The 24,584-nt window shown below is 40.3% G+C and overlaps 2 long non-coding RNA genes across 2 annotated transcripts in view; one reads left to right on the top strand and one right to left on the bottom strand.

The window, feature by feature from the left end:
• Positions 1–4,286: 4,286 nt before the first annotated feature.
• LOC147261623 (uncharacterized) overlaps positions 4,287–24,584 on the top strand; it is a 204,869-nt gene continuing 184,571 nt past the window's right edge. Inside the window, exons 1-2 of the long non-coding RNA XR_015116118.1 lie at positions 4,287–4,401; positions 4,967–5,061. This is a non-coding gene — a long non-coding RNA (uncharacterized LOC147261623). The remainder of the gene's footprint in view (positions 4,402–4,966; positions 5,062–24,584) is intronic.
• LOC147261624 (uncharacterized) lies at positions 22,403–24,373 on the bottom strand. Its single transcript, XR_015116119.1, has 3 exons — positions 24,056–24,373; positions 23,844–23,872; positions 22,403–22,478 (listed from the first exon to the last, which is right to left on the bottom strand). It is a non-coding gene; the product is annotated as an uncharacterized LOC147261624 (long non-coding RNA).

Here is a 24,584-nt window from a genome sequence, read left to right on the forward strand (position 1 = left end):
GGGATGGTGGGAAGAAGCTGGAGTACCAGAGAGAACCCCGCACCACCGTGCAGCCAAAACTTTCTTTAATTTCTTTTATTAAAAGAAAAACTTTCTTTAATTCAGTGCAGCGGTGGTGAGTAATCGGTGAGCTAATGCCATGTTTTGTGTGAAGTATCACTTAAGCATTCACTGTCGACACTAATCTGTCCCATGTGCTGTTGGTGCTTGATAGACAGAAATACAGCACATTTGGATGGCAGTTGAAATAAGCGTATACCTCACGTATTTGGTGGGGATCTGTGGTAGATTGCAGTGAGTGTGAGTCTTCATTTGAGTGCAGGATCAGTGACATTGAGGCCCATGACTTTGATCGTGGAGAGAGTCGCCAGATATAAACGGGTGCTACTGTAGCTTGAGATGGATTCTGATCAATGTCTGCTTTCCAGAAAACCGATTTTCATGGATTTGTCCTGTGATGCTCAACAGCACTAATTAATGTGCCACTCGGCTGGCAGGGTCACAGTGTTGACCTGATCCTGCTTACAGAGCCACGTTTTATTTGACTGTGTCTGCAGAACTGAAATATTTTCCACATAGTTTTGCTTACAAGGAGGATTGGCAGACACGGTCGATCGTTTTTGGGTGTTATTTACTCCACACTGAAATCGCAGCCTGTGTCATCATTTCCTCGCACATGTGATATAAGACAGAAACCCCTAATATTTAAGGATCCCTGGTTCCTTGCATAAACTTTCAGTCCATAAAAGCAAATACATGAAGGTCTTTAGATGAAACATCTCAACTGCCACACGTTTCCATTTCACAGCAGCTCATAACTTAATTATTTTTGCCCATACCTACGCATTTAAAGTTTTCAGTAACAGTTTCACATGCTGTACCCCCATTACTCGCTCGTAATTCTTAACTAGGCCTAAGTATTCTTTGGAGTTTCAGATGGTCCCTGATTGCCCAGTCTTTCTAAATGATCTATTTTATGAATTTAAATGTCTTCCTTATCAGTTGAGCCCTCAAACGGCTTGCCTTCTCTGCAACATTAAGCACTGTTCTCTTTTTAAAGCACTGTCAGTGGTGCTATACTGATAAAGTTAAATCTTTAAATTTTATATATATCCAGGATATCCTTGTCTGACTTAGCTTCTCAATTTTTTTCCCCCCCAAAATCTATATTGTGGGTAATGTTTTTCTACACTACACTAAATTGCTTATTTAATCCACCTTGTGTCCATCACTTTTAGCTGAAGAGTAGACATTTGTTTCCCCTCCCGTTCCCAGGATATTGGCGGAGATCTGCTGATAATAATGCTGTTCATGTGCCGGATGGTAATGTAGACAAATGCAGAATATAGTGAGATGATTAAAACAAAGGCAGCTCTGGCATATAAATGATCCATCACCATGACCTTTCATAATTTTCACCGTATGATTTCAGTCACCCAATCTAATTCATCCTTCCTTACCTTAGTTGCCATGACCACAATTTCTCCTCACCTACCTAATCTTACTCCCATACATTCTTTAGCTGCTGTAAGTGGATACATAAAATATTGAAAAACCCAGAGTAGTGAAGATTTTACTGATATCTTCAACATGAACATGCCACATCATACTGCAAGAGAACAAGTATTCCAGGTGGCTTTATGCTTCCCTACAAAGTATATTTTCCTGGAAATATCATTGGCTTGTCTTACAATTACAAGTGAGTGTCTCTTATTTCTTGTCTTTTGTTTGACATCAAGGTATTGTCAAAAAAATCAAGTACCTCAAATAGCCAGATTAATGAGGGCTCAGACTGTCTAACATTATTATGGCTTTTCAATAAAAGTGGAAATATGGGTTATGGATGTCACTTTTTATTCCAAGTTTGAGTGTTCGTTCAAAAGTGGGGTGAAAAGTTCATCTACAGTCTGCAATAACCTGTTCGAAAGGCCTTCCTCGTGAGTTTATCGGACCATTCTGAAGTTGTTCTCTTCTAATCCAGCAGAGGCGGCTCTAAAGCTTCCAGCTTGACCTTTTGTGTGCCCTTTGACCTGTCAAAAGACAGCGCAAAAGTTTTGTTATGCAAATTGAGGATATTAGCGAGCAGAGCCAATCCTTGCGGACAATCACATCAAAATATCTAAGAAGCATCGCAGGAAAGTATTTCAGATTCTAAATCTTGTGCTAGTCAAGTTTGTTGAAGGCAGCTGTCTGAATATTATCAGTTGGCAACAACAAGTCTTCAGCCTCACCTGCTAACATTAGCCTGGGCTTCAACTTGATTCTTTTTTTTTAAACATGGCTTAACCACAACTTGTACACTTGTAACTTTCTGATTAACTTTTTATCATGTGTTATTCAATAACCTATTAAAAGCATTAGATAGATAGCTAGATAGCTAGCTAGATAGATAGATAGATACTTTATTAATCCCCAAGGGGATATTACATAAGATTATTAACTATTTAATGTAGTATCCTGGTTTGTATTTTTTATAAAACCGGTGATAAAATGCATAGGCTTTGATACCAGAGAAAAGAGAATAATTTTGAAAATAATAGCAAGGATTGCATGTGGATGTTTGATGTGAAAATGATGGTGCACTGCTGACGACGACAGTAGTTTTGTTTATGCTGCGAACAATAAAGGGCAAGTCAAAGGGCTAACAGGCTAATGCTAACCTTATCCGCTCCAAGTTAAACAAGCTAAGTGGCATCTGTATCATTATTAATATAAATAATAATAATGATATTAATATTGGCAGTTGGCACAGCAATTTTGTGAGAATAGTTCTAAATATTACCCTTGTGAGATGTCTGCTAATGTTTCATGCTATCTTGCTAGACAGCTAGCAAGGTAATATCAACTGGAATACTCCATCCTTGTGGTTTAACTCGTAGAAAAAGAAGACAAGAGAAGTACCGTTAAAAACAAACCACTGCAGTAAAATGTACAGAAAAAAAAAACTGTGAAAACAAAATAGTGTCTTGGCCTGTATTTTGATCAGGCAGCACTGTGTGGTGCCCCCAGGCTGTCCCCCTTTTGCCTGTTGTTCTAATGCCAAAGTGGCGGAGCACAAATAAACACCTCACTGACACTATTTGGCATGTTTTTGTCATTCAGAATACCAATACAATTTTAAACATTGAAAAAAATTGGAAAAACCTACATTTTGTGGCTTTTTGAATGCCGTTTTCAGCTTCACCTCAATCAGGAAGTGCATAAAGAAAAGTCTTCTGGGTGTAGAAACTTAACAAGCTGAACAGCCTTCGAGTCGCCTGGAGACGGTGGCAGGGTTAGCATTAAGCATTAAAGAAGGAAATCAAGTCCTCCTGAACACAGAAAAATGAAAGAGGCTGCAGAGCCTGAGCTGAGGGCGGGAGCCACACAGGCTACAGGGCTGCTGAGGACAAATGATGAAGGACCTTGAAGAAGAGGTAAGATTTGCGATCAATACAAGCAACATAATCGACAATCACTGGGGCAGTGACATTTAGATAAAGCCCATTTAATGCCATATCTAGACTTAAATCTTTAGGAAACAATCCCCCTGAAGATACTGTTGAGCCAGATGGAGGCTTAGAAATGACATTTGAAAGGGCCGTACTACTGTGTGGACCATTTTCTTAATTACAAAGTGAATCACAGCAGTTTTTAATAATATGCAGTGTCAAGCACTGTCGAGAGGACTATTTCTATAACTAACACCTTTTCCCTTTTTTTCCCTCTCTTCCTCCTTCACTTCAAAAACAACTCAAAAGCGTGACAGTTGTGGTGAAGGGATTGTAGGATTCTTTGCTGCCCTGCAGGCAAAATTTTCCATAATGTGTCACCCTGCCTCCCTCTCCCTCTGATAACCTGTAAGCCTTTAGTTAGAGTCAAGTCTTCATTTGCCTCCTCTTCCTTGTACGTCTCTGTACTTGATACTGAAGGAACTGGCTTAATTTAATCAGGAGGATCAGGAACTTTACATATTCCATCCTCTTTAGCCATGCTAGAGTCAGGGTTCTTAGAATACTAATGTCACTTGATCCACCACCGTGGTCCAGACTGAATATCTCAACTTTTTGTGTGGGGGAGGAGATATAAACAAACATTCATAAGTTTAAGTCCTCAATGTTTGTTGGCCAATGTCTCAAAAAACAAATTGTCAATTTATTAATGAGTTTGATTTATGCTCTTATTTTAAAATTGAGATGGTCTCCTCGAGAGTCATTTATGCGTTCTTTGATTTATTTCATTGACTACAGGGAATTTTAATGTTTATTTCGCATCACTTCCCGTTTTTGCGGTGATGCTTTTATTTTGAAGGTGACGAGTTGTTGATAGCCCAGACTTCCTGTAGCGGAACGGAAGAAACACCGGTATACTGAATGCACACTGAACCAAACGTGCTTTTAGCACCCCCTGACGTGGCACAAGGTTTGTGACTTGTTAAACTATAATTCTAAGATTTAAAATTGTAATATTAGTTACACGCTGTCGCCGTGTTTAGGCGCTTTTATTGTTTTGTTTTTTTTTTTTTTACCATCAAGCTAGCTTAAGTTTTTCCAAGAAATATGCTAACAGGCCGACAGGAAGCTAACAAATGATATTGTTGAAGTCAGTGGAAGACATTGCAATGCCAGTTGTCTGTAGGCCTCCTCCTAAGCATGACTACAAAATACTCATGTATGAATTTCAGTGCAGAAATAAAAACAAAACAAAGGACACAAACAAAACAGACACAATTGGTGGATGCCCCAGTTGGTGGTTCCCCCTATTTCTTCTGTCTATATTATGCTGTAAAACGTGTAGCTAGGCCACCGCTAAGTATGCGTCAACAAATTGTCACATTTTTGAAGCCTCTCACTTCCTTCATTTTGTTCTGCCCTCACATCTGAACTTGATGTCTTTGTTTTTCCCTTACTCCCTAATGTGTGTCAGGTGTGTCCTGTCGGTGATAAGTCGTCCGTGTTTATATTTAGTCCTGTTTTCCCTCCCTCAGTTGCCAGATCATCGTTGGATGTTGTCAAGCTGATGCTGTTGTGCTGTTGCAGCCTCCGGGTTTGATCATTAAGGATGTTCATCAATGCGCTCCATGTGAGTCTCCTCCTCTGGTCCAGTGTTACAGCCTGTGAGGATGATTGATAAGAAATTCAAATTCCCCAATAATATGGATTGTGTTCAAAAATAGACATTCCCATCAAGCCTTTGTAAAATGTGAGCAAACTAAACATTTTACCTCGGCGACTCCAACATGTGAGTGCTGTTGTTGTTCGGCCTGCTCTCAGCATCATTTAGATCAAAGCACCCTGCTGCAGTCTTTCCTTCATTAAATCTCACAGAGGCTGTTCATCCTTGTTGTTGTGGAGCTCGCTATTTTAGAGACGACTCAACTTTTTGTTCTATCAATTTCACAAACATATCAGCGTTATTAACTGATTGATTCATTTAAAAATATCATAATAGCCTCAAACAACATTATAATATTTAAGCCGGCTAGTTTAAATGACAACATATTGTTTGTATGAAATTAAAATTGGAAAAGAGAAGGCGAGGAAACCTTCCAGGGATGATTGTGTCGGTTGGGAGATAAACAAGGGAGAAACACCGACCTCAGCTAATTTGATTGGCATCTATTTTGATGGCTGCTGAAGTGGGCAGGTGCCCTCTTATCTAATTCTCTGTTCGGCTGGGAGGCTGGGGTCTATAATAGCCTCGTTATGGAAGCCTGTTAAATTCATTATGAAAGAGGGAAGCAGGAGCGACACTGGGGGCAGGAGCTCAGTTGTTCTGACATTCTTCAGGCAGGGACTCTGCAGGGGGAATAGTGTTTCTCATTTTCATTATATTTCATTAGATCTCACCTCGCTTTTCACAAGCAGTTAAAAAGATGAAATGTTATTTTGCACTTTTGCTGTATCTTCTGCCCACACAGAGCCTGCTCCTAAGACTGTCGTTTAAAGAAATGAGTAAAGAAAAATGTGTACGATTGACAATGGACTCAGGGCTTAGTTTCAGTGCGAAGGAAATGACTTGATTGTGTCTGTATTTATAAGCAGCACTACTTTAACTGATGTATTATTAGCACATCATCCAGACAGAGGAAATGTAACATTTTGGATACAACCACCCACGTTGTGGATGAAGACATGGAACAGTCTGCAGGAGCTCCTCTGTCACTGCATAAATTATCATGGATTAGCCTTAAAAATGAAGACGGCACACTATCTTTCTTTTTTGGGTGATCAGGTTTCAACAACTTAAATTTAGACTTTTTAATGACCTATTTCAAAAGCATCACAAAGGCAACTTGAGAGCTGTTTCACATCTGTTGTGGTAAAACAGAAGTAACATGTGAGATGTAGAATTACTGGCAAAGTAAATGAGTTAATTCGCAGCCAAAATCTTTTAACCCCAGAGGTGACTAGTATTCAAAGACATGTTGAGGAAACCTTTTTAACAATCAAAACAAGATAAAAAAATAAGTTTTTAATATGAAAACTAGGATGAAAATGTATTTTGTTTGGTCAACAAATACAAATGAATCTGTGAAAGATGAACAAAGGATTAATGCAGAGGTCTTATGCACCCTGCGTAACACACTGATTATCTGAAGTGTCCTCCCCCGCTTGCTTAGAAGTTGATTAGCATTGGCCACTTGACCTGCTGTACTTTCCTTATTAAGAAGCTCCTACTTAAATTTCTGTCAGTAATAATATCTAAAATTAAGGATTCTGTGAAGAAACAGATACAATCCACTGAGAATAAACAGAGATGTTGCACAAAACGCTGGGGCAACTACAATGGCATGCAGGTTATCACACTGATATTTCTAAAAAGGTAAGCAACACCGAATTACTTATTGAAGTGGAGGAGTTTTCTCCTCCACAATCCTGTAAAGGGAAGACTGGTGAAGCGCCTTGATGTGACTTCGCAGTTGCTTCATTGTCTGGAATCTATCAGTGTCTTTTGATGGGCATCCTGACGTATCGTAGGGAAGTCAAAACTCCTAGTTTGAAAGAGCTCTGATTTTTTTTATTTCTATTTTTTTAATCTTTAACTCAAATGCCCGGCTGTCTCTGTTCTCTTCACGCATGCACCTGAACTCCATCTTCATCACCAGACAGCTTGCAACTTGTCCAATGCTAGCCAGTTCTTTTGAACAATTATAACTTGTCCAACTGAGGGTAATTCCTCAGGATCTCTCTCCATTTTTAATTTTTACAATTAAATGGAAACACAATTACGGTCAAAGCTTTTAAAAAAAAAATGCCTGACAGATGCAGAAAGTTGAGCTTAATGGGGCTGTGGAGCAGTTTTTGAGAAGCAAATGTTCAAGGCCAGTAAAAAAAAAAAAAAAAGCATAAAGAAAAACTTCCTCAATACAGAGCCAATAACAGGATGTTAACAATCCTTGGTACAGTCTTTGGACTGGAGGGTTGGCTTTATAGGAGGGGGCAGCTCCACAAAAGCTGGATCTATTGTGCCACCTTAGCCAATAGCAAAATTATCCTGCGAAAGCAAGGGCTCAACCAGGAGAGGGCAGGCCTTAGCATAGTTAAAACACAAAATATAAAATTCAGACTCTAAGAAATTACATTCATCTGCAAAAGTAGTTTGAGCATTAAGTTGCACTTCATGTTGCCCTCTACTTTGATCTGTATAATTTAGGTGCAATGAGGCTTTACTTTCAAATTCTTAAAATTATGTGTTACCATCTGAGCCATAAGTAGTGGCTTTAAACATCTCAAAGACGATGTCAACATGTCTCATTAAAGAGGGGTTGCAGATCAAGTCTACAGCTGTCGATTTCTTAATACCAGCCTCTCTCTTCCTAGTGTTCACTTTACTCTGCTGCAGCTCCGTCCTGTTGCCAGCCCATAACCGCTAACTGCAGCATATCAATCAATCAGGATTAAGCACTCGTCCACTTTCTCTAAACCAATCACCTGATTGTTCTTCAGCCTGCTACACTGCTCCATAGTAACCCCGCTGACTTTGGCTGAAATGTCAACCAAATTAGCAGCCAGGCTACCTGCAAGCATTACGAGAATATAGAAAGACCTTCTCAGCCGTGGCGGGTAGCCACCACATTACAGGTGAGGCAGAATAAATACACAACCATTTTACTGACCATCAGCAAAGTTCCTGACAAGTTGTCAACTTTAAAGGTCGCAGGTCAAAGGCCTCTTTGAAAGTTCAGACAATCCCTCTGCTGTTATTGGCAGGAGTCTCCTCCATTCCAGCCCCTGCAAGCACCCTGGAGTATTTAAGTGTATTTCCGTTTGGGGATTATTTGCGGCTCCTTCTCCGTATTATTTATTATGCTGTTTTTTCTGGGCTGCTCTGTTGCCGCAGCAGGGAGGCTGGAGCCATACTGCCATGTCCTAAAGTGTTCCCAGCAGTAAGATACTGGTAGCCGTGGCCCATATAGCTATCAAAAGCTATCATTTGCATTTACAAAAACATGTTTCAGCAATGTAAAAGAAGGGACTATTGCAAATGTCACTCATCTGTGCATTTTACTGGAGTATAAAGAAGGAGTGAATATGTATTTTCATCATTCTGAGCTTTGTTGTACGGGTGAAGACATTTCTGATGGTGGAATACATTCTCACAAGTAGGTTAAGATTAGCAATTTGAGACGTGCCTTGGGTCTCATCTTCTGATCCGTCACAAGCTACATGCTGGGAGAGAGAAGCTTGAAATAAAACTGGAGCATAATACTACAATAACAGTTCTATATTTTATTATTATCACCTAGAAAAGATGGAGTTATTGTTTCATTCCCATTTGAGTTGCCACAGCAGATAATGAGCAGCCACAGACACACCGTGCGGTTTCCTTTTAATGGTGGAAAAGAGAAAACGTAAGATAATTTTAAGTTAATAGGTCAGCTATTCCTTCAAAACCTCCATTGGCATTTGACAAATAAGACGTTTTTTTTATTCAGTCTAAAGAGAATGACCTGCATCCAGAGACTCTGAGGGGGATTTCACACCGACTTTACCTGTTAATTTTCCCCCCTCGATGTGGTTTGCTTGGGTAGTAGTGATCACAGCATTGGTAACCAGGTGGGAACCCAAAACCAGACCAAACAAGCGAACGGAGACCTTGTTGAAAAGGTGGTGTCGGTATGCTTCCAAACAAACTCTGGTGGGTTTATTTGTGGGGAGAACATGATCCAGACTTGTTCAACTACGTACCCCGGTACTGTAACAAGATGTATTTTTACATTTTCAGAGTTTGAAGTTTTTGATTCGGCTTCTTAGCTTACCTGTTACTGAGCAATGAAAAACACTACTTGATCAACCAAAAGGTTGGTCTCCTTGAGGCAGAAATATCATCAGGATATAAAGCTGCATCTGTGTGAGGCAGGAAATTTCTGAGACACCCTTTGTACTGTATTTAGTTTCTTCTTCCCACTCCAGATACGTGTTACCAATACACCCGGCCAATGTTCTTCTTCCTGCTGGTGGTTGGCCAATGAGCTTACGTGTGCATTACTGCCACCTAATGTGATTTGAAGTGCAGGTTCGGTTCACGTTGACTTTTCTCTGTATGAAAACAAACCGTACCCCCCAACTGATTGGATAAACCTTTCTCAGACTCAATCTTCTGATTTTTCTGTTGGTTCGGAATCATAACAGCAGGAGTGAAAGGTACCTCGGACCACAGTCCAATCTCGGAGTTTGGCTCAAAACTTGGTGCGGTTTATTTGCGGTGTGAAAAGAGAGTTTTGAAAGGTTCATACAAAAACAGGAAGTTGAGATGGGTTATTGTCATCCATTATCCAAAAGAAGAAGAAAAACAACTGGAAGAGAAGTCCAAATGAGCAGCAGCAGCAGATGGAGAGAGAGAAGACAAAACCCAGCTGATCACATACAATCTGTTCATTTTTCTGCGCTGAAACTGACAGGGTTCCATCGCACATCTCAAAACAATCAATGTCAACACCCAAGAAAGGACACAGGCATATTGTGCTAATGGATTTGGTGCTGCTTGCTAGCCATATCAAATGTACTCAGTGTGACAGACATGAACTTTAGTTCGAACTTTCAGATTTCAAAACACCCTGAGATTTGTTTTACTTATTACAGTGAGATATGCAGTTTTAAGCACACATTTTAATTCAACACACCCCTTGATTAAGGTTAAAAACAGCCCATCAGTGCTATTTAATTCATTTCTGATATCTCCTGTCTGCACAAGATTTATTCATACTTTGATGCACCAAGTCCAGAATATTACCACCACTTCTGACATCAAAATTCTGCATTCTGATGTCCCATATTCAATCCCCTGCTTTTATGGAATTTTACAATTCAGAACTTGCACACAGGGAATGATTCAGCTGAATGCCGCCTCTAATGAGCGGAGACATTTTTTTTTTACTTTCTCATGATTGCAACACAATTCTCAAAGGCCCCGTTCAACCCCCTCAATATGTCATGTTTAATCAGCATTTATGGGATGAAAACGATGCCAGTTGATGGCTACCTTAGATAAATGATGCCTCTTTACATTCTGAACATATATACGCTAAGTTTGCTGCAGGAGGCTTCTGTTCTGCAGAAATATGTTTTCTCTGGTGTAAACACAATTATCCTACGGCGTTTGTTCCCTGCCATGAAGTGTCTGACAATCTGTCTGATACCATGTTTCAGACAAACAGCAATTTATGGCAGAGGACTTGCTAACAATGACAGCCATGCTGCATAAAGATCAAAGCTACCATCAGGATTTCTGTCCACACAAAACAGTGTTGTACGCTCTTTTGTGGGGGATAGGCTTTTTTTATATTCTGTATTTCACTGAGAGCTGTTCATTATTTTTCCATTTTAAGGAAAAAAAAAAATCTTTTTCTTAAATTTGAAATGGGAACAAAAGCATTGAGCTGCAGCTTCAAATACCGCCAGTCGTCCTTGCAGCGTTTCACGTGTCTGTTTAGGTATTTACAAATGCTCTTCTAGATAATCTTTGCCTGTTCTTTCATTTAGATAATTTCCACATGTGGACAGATGTTGCTAATCAACACTGTGTTTGCTCCCCATGTGTTAGCATGTGGGGAACACATGTTTTAATTCATATTTTGATTGCTATTTATGCATGTGATGGGATTACTTTCCTTCCTAGTTGTGGTCGCTTCCTCTGCAACCATCTGACTGTAGTCCTCTCTGCGTGTTTCTGCAAAAGACAGCAAAGGTTACAAACCTAAATCCCGATCTTTTCTCTGTGGGAATGAGAGAGTTGCGTTATTCTCTGATCAAGTCTACCTATCCAACGCATCTTATGAAACAAGTATACATAATAAGAATTAATTTATTGGTTTTTGTGCAGCGTCCTTCAAATGTCCTGGAGAAAAAGTGATCAGCTCACCTCAAGCAAAATGCTGGACTTTCCTTTTCTTGTGTGAAGGTCTGGTTAGGTGAAGGCAGAAAAAGCCCATTGTTTTAGAGTTAGAGGAAGATCAAGGTTTTGGTTACAGAACACATACAAATAAATACATAATAGATGAAAACATAAGAAAAACAGCTTCAGATGTCCTGCTATCTCGCTCCTGGCTCAAAACTGCGTGCGTTGATTACAAACCATATTTTGTTACTTTTCTTTGTAGAGGAGGGAATGGAAACAGCCTGATTAATCACAACAAAACCCTCCGGACTTACGACAGATAAAGGTACACACTGACAAGCCAATAAAATGATGATGCTCATCTTCGCTGAGCGAGCCTATTAGCATGTTAATCATTTCTAATTGGCATTTAACGCAAAATACAACTTTAATGACCCCCATAACCAACCAGGACACTGACCAACATGACTATCAATCACCAGGAACAACAGTAAAGTACACAGTCACCGACTGAAGCTCTGCAGTCTGAATTATCAACAAATGCTGCCCTTCATATATCCATTAAAACTTCTATTGGCACAGTTGCCTTTGATCAGGCTAAACTACCACAAACTCAGCGATGGTAGAGGATGTGATGTCATGGTTCCCATGAGGGCAGTTAAGAAAAATATTGAACTGTACAATCATAAACTTTGCTTTGAGAGCGTGGATTATATCCATGTATGTGCCCCAGGGTTTTATGGGTTCTTCCTTGGCCCGGGCTCCTCTCCTCCTCCTAAACAGTCATGTGACTGTCATGTGACCTCACCGTATGCAAGTGCGAGCACCTCTCCTACTAATGACTGACCACTCACAAAGCAAAGCTCAGTAAAAGCAATACAAGTTTGTAACCGAATAATTCTTCTCAAACCCACGTTGTTTCCTTTTTTAACTGAAATGCAAACTGTTACAGTATCACAAGTGGTCACTGATAATATGCTTCAGGCTAATGACATTCACCATAAAGTGATGCAATAAAGAGTAACAATGTTTTTCTTATCAGTGACGGCTGATTTCTAATCTGCTGTATGGTGGATCTGTGATTTCCTCTGAATAGTTTCCACACAAGAGTGCCTAATTAGTAATCAGTACAAGTGCTCAGTGCTGATAGGTATTCTGCAGATGATCTTTTTGTATTCTATCTTTCTTTTTGCTATTTTCATCCACTGGCTGAAGCTTTCAAAAAAGAGCTGCTATTTAAATCAATACATCCCTCATTACAGAATGATGAATATTTCATCAGCAAGACTATTACTTCAAATGAATAATTTAACTGTGTTATAACAGTCAGGGTTGGGGGTTCACTGGTACCCTGGTCCCTCAGCTTTTAAACCCAACCCCTCATTATGACTCTCTTTAAAAAACTGCATAACCCCACAAGAAGGTTCGGGATTAGGTTCAGAAACAGTTCTCTCTGAAAATGTCAGGGTCGCAGTTCAAACTTATGACAGTGACGGTATCCTCAGCTCCAATTAGCCATGATATACGCTGTATGAAAACATCTCTCATTAGTGTAACGACTGTCATGCTTGGGTACATTCCACATGGATAGTAAAGCCTCTGTGCTCAAAAGACCGTTATGACCTAAAACAGAAATCTATCAAATATTCAAAGCACCAAAAGGAAAGTGTTTGGCACTGACATGAAGTCTATTCAGTGTGGTATGTAACGACAGCTTGTTTTGTTTTCTAGGAGGGTTATTGGTTTTTTTCGTTTTTCGTGGGGTTCAGTTGTAGTACACTGGATTTTTGGAGATGGTCTGACAGCAGGAACTGATACTGTAAGACGAGTGAGCGTGAGCGGAAAGCTGAACGTTTCAGCTGAGATTAACTGAGCTGTGTAAAGGAGCAGGGAAGCTGCAAAAGTTTAGCACAATGTCCTATGTTTGATGCCCCTGACATTTCATGTAGTTATTCAGTACGTTATTATTTTGATTATTATGAAAAATATAAACCTGTCCTCCTACCAGTTAGAAATTGGTATGTTACGACCTTCACAAATGACATGAACATTCTACAAATGAGTGACGATGTTGACATGGATGGCAGCGTTCCAGTATTAACCCGATGAAGGTAATTTTCAGATGAGACATTGATGCGTTCACAGTATTTTTTATGTTAACTTGAATAAGGTCCAAGTCAGTAATGTAAATGTAAATGTGTAGATATTCCATTCTTAATCACACTATTGAAGTGTATTATAGACACATGCAGTGGTCAGCACTGTCGCCTCACAGCAGGAAGGTTCCAGGTTTGAGCCCCGGCTCCAGCACAGGATCTTTCTGTGTGGAGTCTCCATGTTCTCCCTGTTCCTGTGTGGGTTCTCTCTGGTACTCCAGCTTCCTCCCACAGTCCAAAGACATCAAGAGGGGACGAGGCTGATTGATACTCTAAATTGACCGTAGGTGTGACTGTGAGTGTGAATGGTTGTTCGTCTATATGTGTTGGTCCTGTGATGGACTGGTGACCTGTCCAGGGTGAACCCCGCCTCTCACCTGAAGGCTGCTGGGATAGGCTCCACCCCCCCCCCCCCATGACCCTTAACAGGATAAGTGGTAGGAAATGGATGGATGGATGGATGGATGGTTCTGCTGCACAAAGGTAGTGCAGTATCTCTACTCTAAATGTGTTCCCCTAAATGTCTTCTTGGTTTTTTTTTCTGTCTGAAAAAAATCATTTGAAAGTTCTCTCTAAAGTTAAACACCGTATTTGATCCTGTGGAAGGAATTGTTACAGTTGGAATAAGTTTACCAAGACACACTGCTGTAAAGTCAGTGGAAATTCAAAGCTACAAGCCAGTAACTTCACTTCCTGTGGTCTGTCTTGCTATTCACCTGAATTTAGTTCCTGCAAATTTGACCCACTTTTTCTCTCCAAATCGGAACCTGCAACATGGAATCAGAACATTATGTCACAAAGAGTTTAGTAGTGGGTTTGTTGCTTGTCATATAAACGTAAAAAAATAAGAAAAAGAAAAATTCCGTTGTTGTCTACTCAGCGTCAAGCAGATGGAGTGTTGGGTGATGTTTTTTTTTTTATTATTATTATTAGTCGTCAAATCACTTGGGAGTTTCACAGGAAAAACAACTGAAGTGCATGTTGACCAATTTTCAAACGTTAAAAAAAACATAATTAACCCTAAAATGTTTCCAAACTGCTCATCCAAAGTAATTCAAGTGTTCTGAAGATGGATGCTGACGCCATGTTTTCAGCCTCACTGTAAACTGTAAAGATAGTATTTGTATCACATTTTGATGTCCTGTCATTTGTGATTGTCTTGGGGTCCTAATGTCAGCATCCACTAGATTGCATTTAGACGCCATTTGATTGTTTTTCTTGGGAGAACCGTCTGAAAAGTTTTCACAAGAAAACTTTTTTTCTTTTTTACACAAATTTTGTACAAAAGGAGATTTTATTAACTTCTTTTGTGTCGTATTATTCAGGATAATGTCCACTGGCATGGATCTTTAGAGGATTTAACACAAATTGAGTTTCAAAACAGGGGATTTTATTATTGAGGATAAACATACATCCCAGATTATACTGAAGGAAGTATTGTGTTAAGCATCGGCATTCAAACGCCCTATTTAACATGGACTGAGAGCTATGTACGACTTCAAGAAGGATGTTATCAGTGATATCAAATTCAGAATCATACATAAAATATCAAGTGAGTAGATTTTAACCGAGGTATTTCCATGAGGAAAAGAGATGAATCCCCCCCCCCCCCCCCTGAACTTCATCAAAACGGAGATAAGAGTTCTTTCAAGTGTTGAGCTGTGCTGGGTATTAAGTAACACAAGGTCAAAGTCAGCGTTCATGTAAGATTATGGAAATGTCAGTCTTCTCCGTTCCTCTTAGCTCAGTAGCTATAAGAGGAGAATGCTGTACACAGATAGATGTGTTGATTGTACCAGAAGTACCCTTTTCAGTCTCATGCTGGTTCATTTGTCACTTATTATTCAGACAGGTTATAATTTCTGTGTAATTACTTCCATTAGCATGGATTGCTCTTCTGAAGCCTGAGTATGTAGAGACAGGCATGGGCATCTGCAATCCCGCTTTTCAGAACGGTGCGCTGCCTCTCTGCAAGTCATTTATCAGCACAAAAATATGTCAAATGAAATATATTTGAAATATCTGTCACAGTTAAATGTAAGCTGATGTAAATACAGTATAAGCGTGAAAAAGACATTGACATTTGTGCCACGTCTTATATCGTTCATAGTGGTAATGCAGTAAGTGTTTCATTTTCTGGATTAATCGTAATCTGTGACCAGTGTAAGAGTCTTGTAAGGAGGGCTGTCCTCTCTGTGGTACAGCGCTGTTTGCGTAGAAGAACTAACCGCGTCAATGTCATTTTCCTAATTCAAGCAGATTGATGCTTTTCATTGCAATGAGCAGGGATATCTGGAGTTTGAACCTCCTCCAAGGAGGTCATGGGATCACTGGCATCTGGTCGTCTTTGTGTTCGCAGAATATCTAATGAACAAAGGGATGTATTTTGATGAAATTTAATAAATAAATGAAAAGTTTCAAAGAAATGATGAACTTTTTAGGGGCAACAACCAGATCCCGGATCCTGAGGACTGCTGTAGGCCTTTGGCAGGAAATAAATATTCATGGTATTTTTCTGTACACGTCAGACAAATGTAGATCAAATTCCTTGAGCCCGTGAGAAATGATTGAAAGAAGAACATGTCTACCTCTGGAAGTAGACTTATCAACAGCCTTAAATGGTCCATATCTCTAGGAAATGTGAGCGTATTTTGATTAACTTTGTTGAGGCCTTGTGTTTTAATTAGAGAGATAAGTATTAAGCTCCTGGAGAAGCTGCACCAACTCTTATTTATGGCACTTAAAATTCGTGAACAGACTCAAGATTCATACTCCGTATCCATTTAGACTGCTTGATGGAGGTATGTGCTCACTGAGTGCTTTCTAGTTGTACATTTATTAACATTACAAAGCAAGTTGAAGCAGATGTTCTTGACTTTGGCATTTCCACTTTATTTTGAGAGTGATAGTGGAGCTAGGAAAGGCAGGAGAGATGCAGTGGCACAACCAATATTTTCAAACCAGACAGTTTCACAGTGCTTCAGGGTACACGATCCATTGTTGCTCTTCCCATTAGGGACAAAGGAAAACTTGTTTTTCAATAAGAATAGCCTTATATGTCAATCGTCTGTGTTTGAAATAGAGCGGCTATGCCAAAAGAATATCTCTGGGTCTTTTTATGGTTTAGAAACGTGCCATCTCACCCTGAGGTCTACAATATTATACCCTTAAATTAAGGAATACACAAGAACACCTTTTAACAGGGTGACATTTTGTAAAAATGATTTACCCTTCCCTCTTTCTTTCCCTAACTATAAGCTCAAAGGGCAACAGTAAAGTTAGTTGTTTCCACCTTCTGAGCTCAATTCGTGTCTGTTATATAACTTACAAAGGCGTCTAGACTTCTGCTGTGAAAAAAAAAAGATATCCAAAGGTCACAAAAACATCTAAAACCACCCATACAGTTTTATTCTGCATGTTCCACCTGAATGCTCCGACTCAAACATTCCCTCTCATGCGAGGCCGCAACATTATGACCACCTGGCTATGTTGGGCAGGGTCCCTCTTGGTGCCAGAACAGCTTTGATCTGTGGAGGCATGGACTCCACTCGACCTCTCAAGGTGTGCTGTGGTGTCTGGCACTAGGACAGTAGCAGCCCATCCTCTCAGTCCTGTAAGTTGTGGGGTGGCGCCTCAGTGGGTTGGACCTGCTTGTCCAGCAAATCCAACAGATGCTTGACTGGATCGAGACCATTCCCAAACCAGTTTTGCAGTGTGATAGGGTGCGATATCCTACTGAAAGAGACGGCTGTGATGGGGGGAAGAATGAAAGAACCCAAGGTTTTCCAGCAGAACATTGCTGAAAACATCGCACTGCTTCTGCTGGCTCACCTTCCTCCCATAGTGCATCCTGGTGCCATCTCCTCCGAAGGTAAGTCACTCCCCCTCACACACACACATCCACATGATGTGTGTGTGTGTGTGTGTGTGTGTGTGTGTGTGTGTGTGTGTGTGTGTGTGTGTGTGTGAAGAAAATGTGATTCTGGTCTATGGTCCAGTTCTGCACTTGACCTTTGTAGCCACTTTCGGGATGGACAGGGGTCTGCATGGGCAGTCTGACCAGTCTGTCTACACCCAGCGAGCTGTGTGCTCTGTGAGCTTTGACCTCTCTCTTCAGAAGTTTGTACTGCAGTAGCTCTGCTGTCAGCCAGGACAACACCAACATGCCATCACTCTTTGTGCATCACTGAGCATTGGGCACCCATGACCCTGTCATCAGTTAACCAGTTTTCCTTCCTTAGACCACATTTGGTATGGAGTAACCACTGTATGCTGGGAAAATCCCACAAGACCTGTAGTTTAGTTAGTTCTTAGCCATTATAAAGCTGCTCAGATCCCTACACCCTCTCCCTGGTCTTGGTTCCAACACATCAACTCAAAGGACAAAATGTTCACTTGCTACCTTGCTGATTAACGAAATCCATTTTTGTGGGCAAACGTTCTTATTGCAAAGAGGCTTCATAATTTTTAATCCGGAATGATGGGTTCGTATAATTTTCCAAATGGAAAACCCCCAAACTATCTATGCAGTTTGTTTAAAATCAGTTCAAACAGTGATTAATATAATTGCTTTGTTGCTGGCGTGCATCTGTAAAACAATTAGACCTCGGAGCTTCGGTGTATTTCACGGTGCTGGTAAAGCTTCTCAGCAGCGAGGCGTATATTCATATCCTCTCCAGCAGTACGTCCTCCTCGACTGTGTTGATAGTGATGGTGGAAGTAACTTATCTGGATCTATCTCTCCCTGGACTCGCTGCTATCTTTCCATCCTCGGTCCGAGAGACCTACTGAATGACAAACGGCGCTGTTCTCTGTGGATCAATGGCTCATAAGTATAAACCAATTTCCTTTACAAACTGCACTCTGGGAAATAAACAGACACTGCGTCAGAACCTGTCAGTGTGTGTGAGCTTCTATGGCCCATTATTCATTTTAATGTCGTATAACTTTGGTAGATACGTCAAAAATTCAAAGATGAGGTTAAAATATAAATCTTGCCAAAATAACTTTATAAGTAAGATTAATGTTTTATGTAAGAGGCACAGAGGAATATCAACTATGTGCTTTTAAAAAAAATGGAGACAAGAGCTTTGAACACAGTATCTCAAAGTACAAACCTTACATGCTCTGGAGCAGTAATTAGGAATTGTGTGTATTTTTGCCTTCATGTCAAGTTTAAATATTTATTTCTCGGTCTCCATGAAGAGTCTAAAAAATATCCAAACACGCTTCCGATGGGCACGGAATGAACCCTGTATTGCCTTTTCATTTCTTTTTTCATTTAGTCTGACAATGTTTTCCTGGTAACTGTGAGGAAACTCTCCTTGACACTCTGAATTTTGAGACTTGTAAACGTCTGCTGCTGAATATAAATCGTTCCGTATCAAAGCACGACTGAATTCACCTCATTTTTCTTTCAACAGTTTGTTGTTGAGCCTTTCAAGTTGGACAATACAATCAGGACAATGCTTTGTGACGGTTAACAACCTGCCCCTGAGTATTAAATTGTCCCCGAATAAGCCATTAAAGAAAATGGTTCCCGTTCGTAGCTGCAACATAACACCGCGTAATGTCTCTATAGATTCATGAAATTTATTGATTTGTTCCATTTTTTTCTTTTCCTGTTCTATCATTTCAAGATGGTTTCCAGTTCTGCACACATGACCACTGCAGGATAATCTGATGTGCATTTGCCTATTGGACACATTTATTATTAGTATTGTTTTTTTTTAATGCAAAGGAAAAATTTATTTGTAAGATCGATAAAAGCCATGGAATTGATTAAAAAAAAAAACGATGAGAAAGTAAAAATAATTCCCCAGACGGGGAATATATTAAGATCACTTTATCACGTCCACTCTAAACCCAAATTAGTTGACATTACTAATCATTGTAAGTAAACCGATTGCCTTGTACCACTTTCGTTTTTACATAAGCTGATACTAAATAGGTTAAGTTTTGTTAACATGTAACCTTAATTTTAAGCAGTAGGCATACTAAGAGTCTATTAGTAGTCTTTACTTAAAATCATGAGTTCACATAAATTGTCTAACTACTATGAAATAATATTGTTAATTTTAACTTGCATAAACATATATGAAAAAGTGGCTAATGTGACACTATTAATTTCTACTTAACATCGTTTTTTATTGCAACCCATGTGTTTTTTAATGAAATGTTTTTATTTTAAAGATTATGGAGTGCATTCTTACCATGAAATTGTAGCGAAATGACTGCAATAAACAATATTTTAATGTCCCAATATACTTTATTCTCAATCTCAGAACAAAGCTCTTAACAACGGCAGTATCCTCGCATTCAACTGGACACGTAATCTTGAGAATGAATTTAACAATAATAATCGAGAAAAAAAAGGCATAGGAAACTGAAATGGACAGCCCTTAGTTGTACATCATGTACTTTAAACTCAAGCAGCATGACAATATTGCTACATTACAGCAGTACCGAACAATGTACTGGAAATTGTACCATGAGACATAATGAACTATTCAAATAATGTACAGGGAAAAAAACAAACAAAGTACAGTCTTTGCTCAGACTTGACATATTTCTTTACTACAATGTAAGCTGATTTTCAGTGTTTGTAGCTTTGGCTTGAGATCAGTGTTGCCCAAAGGGAGGAGTACCTGCTGGATGAAGAGGAATGTGAGCCTCATAGAGATGGAGTGCATATTTAAGTCCAAACAGAATGCACATAGCCTTTGGCAGATGTCTCTCTCTAACATACCTGAGCTTCAGTGAAAAGTGCAGGCCAGCGTTCCACCATTGTGCTGATTGCAGGTTCTGACTGCACCACCTCTGTTCTTCTTAATGCAAATGTCTGGTCCATCTTCTGTTTCACAAGTGTTCCATTTGGTGTTCTTTTCTGCGTTTCATGAACCACATGTTTATGGGCATCCTCAAGGGCTGCCTGATCAAATCCATCTGGAAAGTTTGGCAAGAAGGTGAGTTCACCTTTCTTTGCCTTCTTGATGCGCTTATCGGCTGGTTCTCCCTCGGCCGAATGCCTTCCTCGTTTGCCTGTATTTAGGGCAACATCGAGGCATCCTGATCTTCTGGGCTTTGTTCTATAATTGGCTGTTTTAAACTTGAGACTATTTTTCCAACCACAACAGCGATTGCTCGAGCCCCGTTCCTGCAGACACGGGTGCTTGCTTATCAGTGCTGCTGCAACACTTCCAAAACTGAGCAACTGTTGGGTAAGGATTGTAGCTGCACATTTGCTCTGCCAATCTTTCTAGAATCTCATGTTTTAGTCCTTTGTCACTTTAAGGTGTTTCCCCTCACTCATAAACAGCAGATCTGCTTGCCTAAGCCTATGCTCTATATCAACAGAAAAAGTTGGGATATCCAAAAATTCTGGCCACTGTTGCTGTCGCTCCTGAGATGAATGTGAGAGTATCTCCGTATCTGCTGTACTATTAGTGTCACTGAAGACTCCACTGACTGCTGAGACAGGTGCCAACTCAAGCAAAGTGATGACTTTGGTTGTTGGCTTTTCTGGGAGCTCTTCAATGTCTGTCAGATTGCACAGTTCATAATTGAATTCAGGGTCTTTGTATTGAGGACTGATGTTGCCACTAAGTCCCAATGATTGTTGAAGCTTGCCGGTCAACTCCTTGACAGTGGTAGGCCTCTTATTCAGGGTGACCTTTCTTATATCTGCCTCTGTCAGAATGACCCTCAGGGTCATCTTCTGGCAAGGTGCCACCTTGATACTAAAAACAATAATAAGGTCATTAGAAATAGGCATGTCTTCAGGAACAGTTGGTTGAACCCATGAAAATAATCTGTCCACATTTTGTTGCATGGATTGATTGTAATGGTCACACTGGCTTCTCAGCACAGAATATAACGCCTCAGTGTCACAATTAGGTTGTCACCATATCTGTATGCTGAAAGAGGGAAAACATCATTCAGGTCTTGTAGTTGCACCACACACAGAGATGGGCCGGTGATGTCACAAAGTTCGAAAGATCTCAAGTGTTCATCGTACCACATCGTCATTGCGCTGCAAACAAACAGGATTTCAGAGTTAATTGCCACTGTCTCTTTGATCTGCATAAATGCAGGGAGGCCTGAGCATGAACCAGCAGAGGCTATCATATCAGCACAATATCTAATTCCATCTACAAAGACCGATGATGCAACGAGAACTGTTGCAAGCTGAGGAACGCTCTGGTGGAAAACCTGTTGGACATTCTCAGGATAAGATGTGATCAATGCTGTAATAACCTTGTCCACTTCAACTGAGGGCTTGAAAAATGAACGTGTCCAAATAGTAAGTCATCATTGTCTGATGCTTCACAGCCAGTGTGAGAGCTACATTTCTGAAGTTGTGAGCATTATGAATGACCCGTTTGAAGAATTTGTGTTTACCCTTAAAATGCATCGTCCAAACATCTGAAAGTGGATCAGCGCCTTAATGAGCTCTGGATAATGCTCAGTGTAGTGGTGTTTTGGCCATAATTTGAATTCTGGGAATGTATTTTGCAGCAATTGCCTGCGTTCAGACACCTTGCAATCAAGGAAGTGTATTGACTCATCCACCCATGGTTCCTTTGATAGAGAAACCAGGGGCAATAGGCTGATGCTGGTCAGTTTTGTCATGGAAACCATATGGAAAAGTTTTGATAGCATAGTTAAGTGTTTGTAAAGTGAAATATTTCTTACAAATCAGGTCTGAAATACAGAGCGATAGCTGTAGAGGAACAATGCCTTCCAAGAGGTTGTGGAGGATGTCAGGGGGCTACCCACGAACAACATGAAAGTGCTCCAGACTGTCAGTCAGCACACACCGTTGTTTTACACCATATTGTTTAGTCACGTCATCATTCTCTCTTACCTCCTGCACATGCTGATTGTGAGTGTCTACGGTGCGGGGTACAAAGGAGCCTGAGCTCACCTCCGTGTCTTGCATCTCACTCCTCGACGCCATACAGAACCTGCAGAATCTGTCCACCGTAAAACTCTCAAAGAATCCTGCAAGGGAATGAGCAGCCAGGTTATCAGCAGCCACATCAGTCACTGTGCCCTTGACACATTCTCCCAACTTCTCAATATACACACCATGTTGCTCCAAACAAACAAGATCTTGAATGAGTGGATGAAGAAATTTAGCATAGCTGTATTCTGTCACATCAGAGGCTTTACAAAGGAGAGCAAGCTGTATGGAATGGAGTGTGGACCTGTGTTTAGATGGCACTTTAGCAATCACCCAATACACCACACTCATTTTGTGTTTCTTTTTAGATGTTCCCAAAGGATTGGGCACTTCAAAATCATCTGTCTAAAGTCCAACAGCAATTTTCAATTCCTCCCCCTTAAGAATGCCATTTTCTTTACCGTATGAACCATCTCGGTATGTACTCTACTCATGTCGCACATGCTTTTGCACAGGAAGAGCTTTGGCTAAAATGTCTGCCCTGTCCAATATTTTCTGTAGCTTTGGAATTAGAGGAACATAAACAGCAGTAGATTTTTTTCTTTCTCAATAATGTTCTCCACGGGCTTTACCTCTGTAAAGTTTTTGCACACATATGCTGCTCTCCTTTTTGTCGTTGTTAAAGAGCCTTCCTTCTCACACATTGCTCTCAGAGGCAGCCTTAACTCACTCTTTCACAACTGAATCATCTACCTCTGTGTTTGTTTCAGAATATCTGACCGACTTATGCAGCAGTGGCTGGGACAGTTCACATATCTGTAAAAGCTGCTGTATGACTTCTTGCACTGAACCTTCTGGAATGTGAAGGACAGTTTGCATCTTTAAAAAAAGAGCTGCTAGGTTGTGTTCCAACTGTTTCTCTAGATCGGGAAGCTCTTCGTGGCTGGAATCCTCACTCTCCTCCTCATTCTCCTCGAAATTCAAAGTGTCATTTGAAGGGTCATGTTCTTCTTGGGCCATTTCAGTAGTTATGTTACCAGTAATTATTTCCGGCCTGAACATCCTCCAGTTGTCTGCTCTGTGCTCTTTACTTGTATGTGCATTAAAAGTGGAGTACACGTAAGTATTAAAGTCCCACTCATTGTATGGACACTGGACTCTGTGATCAACTTTCAAATGCACACTACGCAGATGAGTGAGAAAAACTGCTTCCGTGCAGGGTGCAGAAAAATCACAGGCCTGACAGTTAAAGGTTACCGGGGCAACTTCCCTCTGTTGTGCATCCTGGATTTTGGAGTGAATGATGGCTAAATGGACTTTAAGTGCTTTACTGGAGCTAAATGTACACATACATTCTTTGAGCAAGCAAGGAAATGGAACAGTTCCGCCGTAGCTCCCATGTTTTAACCTGTAATGTTTTAATAGGTAACCCCTTTTCTCACATATGAACTCACAATACTTACGCTGCCAGTGCATCGTCACAGCGCAGAACCTGTAAAAAGAGAAATAGAACACAAAAAATATATTAAGCCCAACAAGTAAGTAGCAGTAACAGTTTTTTCACTGCGTCAGCAAAGTGGATGTTTAGCTTACTTGTTGACAGGCCGGTCTTTTTAACCTACTCAAATTCTACACCAAATAACTGACGTCCCTAATATTTATTTTACACACTCACCATTCCAGTTGGTGTAATGTTGCTTGCAAAAAGTGAACTCCAAGATGCGGCAGCCAAGACAAGTGGGAATTCCACGCAGCACAGAACCTGTAAAAAAAACAGAACACAAAAAATGCTCAACAAGTCAGTCGCAATAACAATTTCTCCTCTGCTAAAAGTTTGTCAACCTCGATCTCACAGACCCGGTCCCTCAAAAAGTTAGTTATGTCACGGCAAAAAAAAGCAACAAATAACTTGCATGTAACCCGAAAAAAAGCTATTTTGAATTGGCAGACGTTTTATAGCATTAGCAACAAGCACACGCTAACTCCAAGCACCTGGCAGATTACGCGCAGCGAGTTGGAAGTTGACGGGAAAAATGCATTGTCGGACCGGTATTTTTAACCGACTCAAATTCGGCGTGAAAAATAACTAAAGTGTCAAGTATTGATTTTACACACTCACCATTCCAGTTTTGGTAAAATCGCTTCTGCAGCCACGACAAGTGGGACCGACACTCCCAACGCACTTTGGCGCTCATCACATCGTT

Source organism: Aulostomus chinensis, chromosome 5, assembly GCF_037954235.1.
Source record: "Aulostomus chinensis isolate RoL2024-O1b breed Wild chromosome 5, RoL_Achi_v1.0, whole genome shotgun sequence".
Taxonomy (NCBI): Eukaryota; Metazoa; Chordata; class Actinopteri; order Syngnathiformes; family Aulostomidae; genus Aulostomus; species Aulostomus chinensis.